The sequence below is a fragment of the Xyrauchen texanus genome, chromosome 27, assembly GCF_025860055.1.
Source record: "Xyrauchen texanus isolate HMW12.3.18 chromosome 27, RBS_HiC_50CHRs, whole genome shotgun sequence".
Classification (NCBI taxonomy): domain Eukaryota; kingdom Metazoa; phylum Chordata; class Actinopteri; order Cypriniformes; family Catostomidae; genus Xyrauchen; species Xyrauchen texanus.
The window spans coordinates 37108167-37114166 of record NC_068302.1 but is presented as its reverse complement, the minus strand read 5'-3'; the positions used below and the strand labels follow the sequence as shown (position 1 = coordinate 37114166).

Genomic DNA, 6000 nt, shown 5'->3' with positions numbered 1-6000 from the left:
GTGAATAGCAGCCTACTTAAACAGCCTACAAATGGATTACTTTTAGCCAGTGTTCGATATGTTACTCCAAAAAGTATTCCACAACAAATTTCAGATTACTTTGCAAAAATTGTAGTAAGATTACTTTACTGATTGTGATATTGAAAAAGTAATCATATTACTAATTACTATGCCTTTAATTTACTTTCTAAAAACACTTCTGCACTTTTTCAAAATAACGTCTGTATTTTCTCCTTTTTGACTGTTGCACACAAGTCATACATTCAGCACAACATGCTACTCCCTTAAAATTACTTGTTACGCAAACAGACATGTATGAACATGATTCATGTGTTAAATGTATTCTAAATAAATAATATTATTTTAGAAAAATGTGTAAGCCTAGTAATATAGGCTACTTAATCTGTAATCTGATTACAAGAATTTAAAATGTATTGTTTTACACTACTTTTGACTTAATTTGTAGGGGTGTAATGATCTATCGATCTGGATCGATGCATCGATTCCAATGACCAACGTTCCAATGTTATCGATACAACACGTAAATATCGATATCGATTTTTAAAGATGTAATTTTATTTTAATACTCTCATGTCAGCCACGTCCGTACGCATTTACGTCAAGCGATGAAGCAACCTTATTACATTCATTTGACTTTATGAGCGCTAAAGATGCTTTTCATGTGGGACACGGATGTGCGTGGGGTCTTTAAAGCCAAATTGTGCTCTGCTATCCTTGCAGTGTGCGCACGCGTCAACCGGGCTTCCCGCGAAATGCGAGCTACATTGACTGGATCTGTGCAAGCGCATCAACCGGGCACTCCTTAAAAGGTGAGCTCTTGTGACAAACACAGAGCGGCTCACACGTGCAATTCATTCGCGCTTCCATCGGTACCGTTGCGCATGCGTCCCATTTGAATTTATATGAAAATGTGCTATTTTAAAGTACAATGGAGAAATTCAACCATGTGAAACATCTTTACATTGCTGACATTATGAATAGCACTAATGAGAGAAAGAGAAACACCTGCCCAGCACTAGCATCAAGATTATATGTTATAAGACTTTACACAGCAACACCCTTACTAACATTTATCCCAGTTAACTGTAACAGAATTTTTCATTATAACTGTGGAAAACCACGGATAGTTGGAAACAAGTCATGGGTATGTAAGTATTTTGAATTGCACTAAACTGAAAAAATTGCTGTCATCAAACGTGTGATGATCACTTGTGTGTTATACTTTATTTTTTATATTATTTATCTGTATAATTTTTTTCAACATCTGAAATACCATATTTTTTTTTATTTGGATGTCCCAATGTGTATAAAGAGAGCTGAATACAATAATCAAATAATATTTTGGTTGCATTTGAGGGCAAAAAAAAAAAAGTAATTTATTGTGTAAAATAGGTGTAACGGGAGCCAGCTGGTAGATAGCTGTGCAGAGTGTAAACCTCACTCTCCTGACCTCAAGTGGTGCACTAGCGACTGACGCTAGAGGCTGTAGCCTTTAGCCTCCTTGTTAGCGCACCCGCCTCCCACGCCGGAGACGTCAGTTCGAGTCCCGTTCGGAGCGGGGCGAGCAGGATCGGTTACAATGGTGCCGTGACCCAGATGGGAGTGAGGTTTAGGGGGGTGAGTGTAACGGGAGCCAGCTGGTAGAGAGCTGTGCAGAGTGTAAACCTCACTCTCCTGACCTCAAGTGGTGCATTAGCGACTGACGCTAGAGGCTGTAGCCTTTAGCCTCCTTGTTAGTGCACCCACCTTCCACGACAGAGATGTCGGTTCGAGTCCCGTTTGGAGCGGGGCGACCAGGACCGGTTACATAGGCACATAATATCGTAATATCAATCGCAGGCCCCTAAATCGAATCGTATCATGGCAGACTTTGAAGTATCGGCAAATATCAGATCGCAGGCCAAGAGAAACGATTCAAGATCGTATCATGATGAAACGTCTGATTTACACCCCTATTAATTTGATTACAATAACTAATTACTTTGTAATCAGATTACAACCAACATTTCTTATGGTTGTCTCTGCATAATAATATGGGATAAAGAGCAAGTATTTTAACATAAAAAAACACACTTTACCTTTAACATGTTTTTTACATTTATGTGTTGTTTGTTTGCTGTAACTGTTGGACTCTCTTTTAGATTTGCGTTCTGTCCCCAGTTTGACATGCCTCCCATAACCAGCTATTTGAATGAAATAGATTATTGCTTTCAGGCATCTCTTACAGATTTGCACTTTGTTATGGAATATTAATGCTCTGGATATGTATTGATCTCTGATCTGGAATGTGTGTGTGTGTGTGTGTGTGTGTGTGGATGCATTTTTGCATCTGAGTATGTGCTCCCCATTCATTGGTTGTCCTTGTGTGCCAGTGTGTATTTGGACATGAAGAGCAGTTTAGAGTCCTCCTAACAAATCAGCATTGTTCTGTTGTGGGCTCGGTCTTTGGCTCTAGCAGTGTAAACAGACAACTGTTGGGCCGCTCCATTTGCTGCCAAAACTTCTTATGCGAACATACGCTCCGAGCCCATTCCTTCAAACACGGCCCTCTGCTGTCATACTGCACAGCTATTTCTAATTCCGTACCATTGTCACACACAAACCGGTAGCGTTTTATTCGAAAGCGATTATAATTAAATGAGAGCCAATTCTCAATTTGCCAATTCCTGTTTCCTCGCATCTTCTCCTCCCCCTCACTTCATTATTTCAGGGATGGGTACATTTTTGTTCCACCTGCCAATAATGGTTTCCACCCGTCTCACAGATTTCCCCCCAATTACTGCATGTCACCCTTTCACCCCCGTCCATTCATTACGCTCGCTATTGCTCGCTCCACGTCAGTCTCTCTCTCTTTTCTCTGGTCACTTTGTCCGTCTTTGCCCCAGTCTGGTGCCTCCATCGCTGTGTCTTTGTGCGCTGGATTAATATTTTATGAGCTCCTTGATGACGGGTTTTCACTGCTGGGCAAACAGCCCAGCTGAGCTCTCCCCGGTCTCCTTGCATGCCTGCTCATCAGTAAGCCCGCTGGGGAGCCCTTCTCTCTCTTATCTCTCTCCCCTTCACTGACTCTCTCTCTTTCTATTACTTTCTTCTCTGGCACTAACTAAATACAATGAGCCATCGTGGTTTCTTTGCTGTGTCAAGAAGGAGCTGCTTTTGTGATGGGCCTCAGTTTAGATTCATTGGGGCCTTTAACTGATTAATTTCAGTGCAGCTATTGCAATTTGTCTTGAAGAGGTGGGGAAAAGCACTGAAACAATTTGCAGAAAGGTGTGCACATGTTGCTGTAATGATTCTCCCTCTGGTGTATTTAAAATACATGCCTTTTAAATACACTTGTAGGGTGACACCGTGGGAAATGTCACAGCTGGGTGACATTTAACAAATGAAGCCGAGCGAATAGTGAAGAATCTATTAAAGTAGGTGCATTCAAGAGATCCGCATTCGTTTCTATTGGCATTGTGAACTCGACAGAATCCATGTCAAAACCCCCGGTGCAACAGAAACACGCGGGTGTCAAACCCCATCTGCTCCCTCCAGCTGCGGGGCTGAGAGGCGTGTCTGAGCCTCCCCCCACTCGCATCACACGAAATCCACCCAAGATGCGGCTTTAAATCAGCGTGTTTAAATTCGTGCCCGGGAGAGTGAGCATTAAATATTGACGGGAGGTACCACATGCTAAAGTAAAGATTTGGGTTGGATTTAATAATTTTGAGTTTTTTCAAAACTAAAAAAAAAAAAAAAGTACACACAATTTTAATGATTTTATATCAGCGTTGTATGTTACAACTGTTGGTTAGCATTGTTTAGTTTTTTATAGTGACATTTTGCTTCTATAGTTTTATAAATGGTACAAAATAAACCTTTTTTTATGTCATTATTTTAATGATAATGGTCAGTGGGTTTTTTCTAGCAAGTTTTGTACCTGCCACAGCTTATACTGTTAAGTGTTTTATTAATTGTTTTTCTAAATAAGCTTTTTGACAAGGGTAGTACAATTACAAATCACTGAGTGCTTTTACATGCACTTTCTTACAACTATTATGCTTAATAAGCCAACAAAGTGTGTGGTCATGTAAACACATTAAAAGGATTTCCTTTATCAATGTTAGGTCATAAGCAGCTAAGAATAAACAGCAGGTAGATTTTTACCCATGACCCCGATTTCGCGTTGCATGTAAACACCTTTAGCTCCATACTTGGCTTATCCAATGTATGCTAGTATTGTGCGCATGCGTCTTCACGGTTTGACAAAGCAGAGAATACTCAATCTCATGTAAACACATTTTTCATGCTTTGGCTGATTTTTGGGAGTTATGAGCGTAGACTAGGCAGTCTGGGTAGGGCACCAACTCCCTAGGGGGGGGCACCACAAAGTCCACTTTACTTGTGCACGTTATACGTTATTCAAGGACCTGAAAGCAGTTGCGGAACACAAATAATTGCTTTGCACTCATATCACGCGAACGCCACAGCCACAATCACAGAAACATGTGAAAATACATTAGTATTTCAGTGACATATTTCAGGTAATGGGGATTATGGGCTCTTTTTAAAAAGTCGCTGAAAGATGCTTTAAAGGAAATAAATAATTTTAGTTTATTCACCTGCAGTAAGGACAAGCCCCGCCCACTTTACAAGCGCCCCGTTGAAAACTGTTTCATTATGTGTTCTGGAAACCCCGCCCACTCCCTTCAGAGGCGCTCTTCTCCTCTTCTCTGAACCACCGAGTCTGTGAGCTGCTTCGCAACAATGTACACAAGCACAATGGGATTTACCGGGTTCACATTTAAGCGCTTTTTTTGTTGTTGTTTTTAAAAAAATAACAAGTGTTTCGCTTTGACTACAAAGAGGATGAAACGCAGTGCCGCTGATTGAAGTGAGTATGCAATATGCGCTTGACAACTTTTCAGTCTTTTCTGTGTTTATGAATCGCGTGCTCTAAATTTGTTTCTCTATAGATGCTTTTCATGCCTTAAACTTGTCATTCAAATCACGCTCAGTGTTTGCTATTCAAAGATAAGAAATGTATAAGTTAATGAAGGACGTTCTTTTGTGGCAAATGCTTATAATTGTGTTACATTGTCACAATGGCATATCAGTGAAGTTCTTAAAATATCTTTGTAATTACATTATTAAGGTATGGGAAAGATCAACATTGTATTGTTTACATCATTTAACCCTTATGACTCTCATTTAGTATTTCATAGGCTTGCTTTCTGAGCGCTCAACGTAATGCATCTTTATGTTCTGTTTGTTTTTGAGCATGTTCTGTTCTCAATTTATATTTAATAACCTTTCAGCTGGTTCACTGCAGTCAGAGACCTATGAGAATATTCATTGATTTTTTTTTTCTGCTCTTGAATTATATTTCAAGAATGAGATTTAACAAGATTCAGTCTCCCCACTTCAGAAAAAAAACCTTCAGAGGTTTTCATCTTTTTTCAAGTGCCTGTCAATGAGATGTGGTTTATAACATTTAAAACCAAGATTAACAACTGTTAACAACAGAACATAAGTGTTTTTTTGTCTGAAGTGCTTTTGTTTATAACTACATATAGGCTATAAAGTATATAATTTGTCTATAGTTTTTTTATTTTCCATTATATTCATATAGTTTTTTTCTTGTCATATATATGCATATATACATATAACTTTATGGAACTTATTTAGTTTGCCATTATTGATAAATAACTTAAAATATATTGCACTTGTAACAATAATATCAGACAGCTATGTTGGCAAATTCCAAATGTATTCTCAAGACTCCAATTAGTCCAAGGTGACTAGTCAAAGACCTACAAATGCCATGCTAACCTGTTGTGGAGTGGATCTAATGTATTCAGGCCTAATTGGTAGATAACTAGATGTTTAATCACACATTTACTCTGTGGTTTTTCCAGCTTTTGGTGTCAGCAGCTTGCGGTTGTTGTTGTACCATTCCTCCGGGGAGGTGTGTATGTGCCACTTTAGGAGTCC

The 6000-nt window shown here is 39.2% G+C and overlaps 1 protein-coding gene across 1 annotated transcript in view; it reads left to right on the top strand.

Moving 5' to 3' along the window:
- Positions 1-4774: 4774 nt before the first annotated feature.
- LOC127621057 (plexin-B3-like) overlaps positions 4775-6000 on the top strand; it is a 64734-nt gene continuing 63508 nt past the window's right edge. Inside the window, exon 1 of the mRNA XM_052094488.1 lies at positions 4775-4900. The gene's annotated coding sequence lies outside the window, so the exon portion shown is untranslated. The remainder of the gene's footprint in view (positions 4901-6000) is intronic.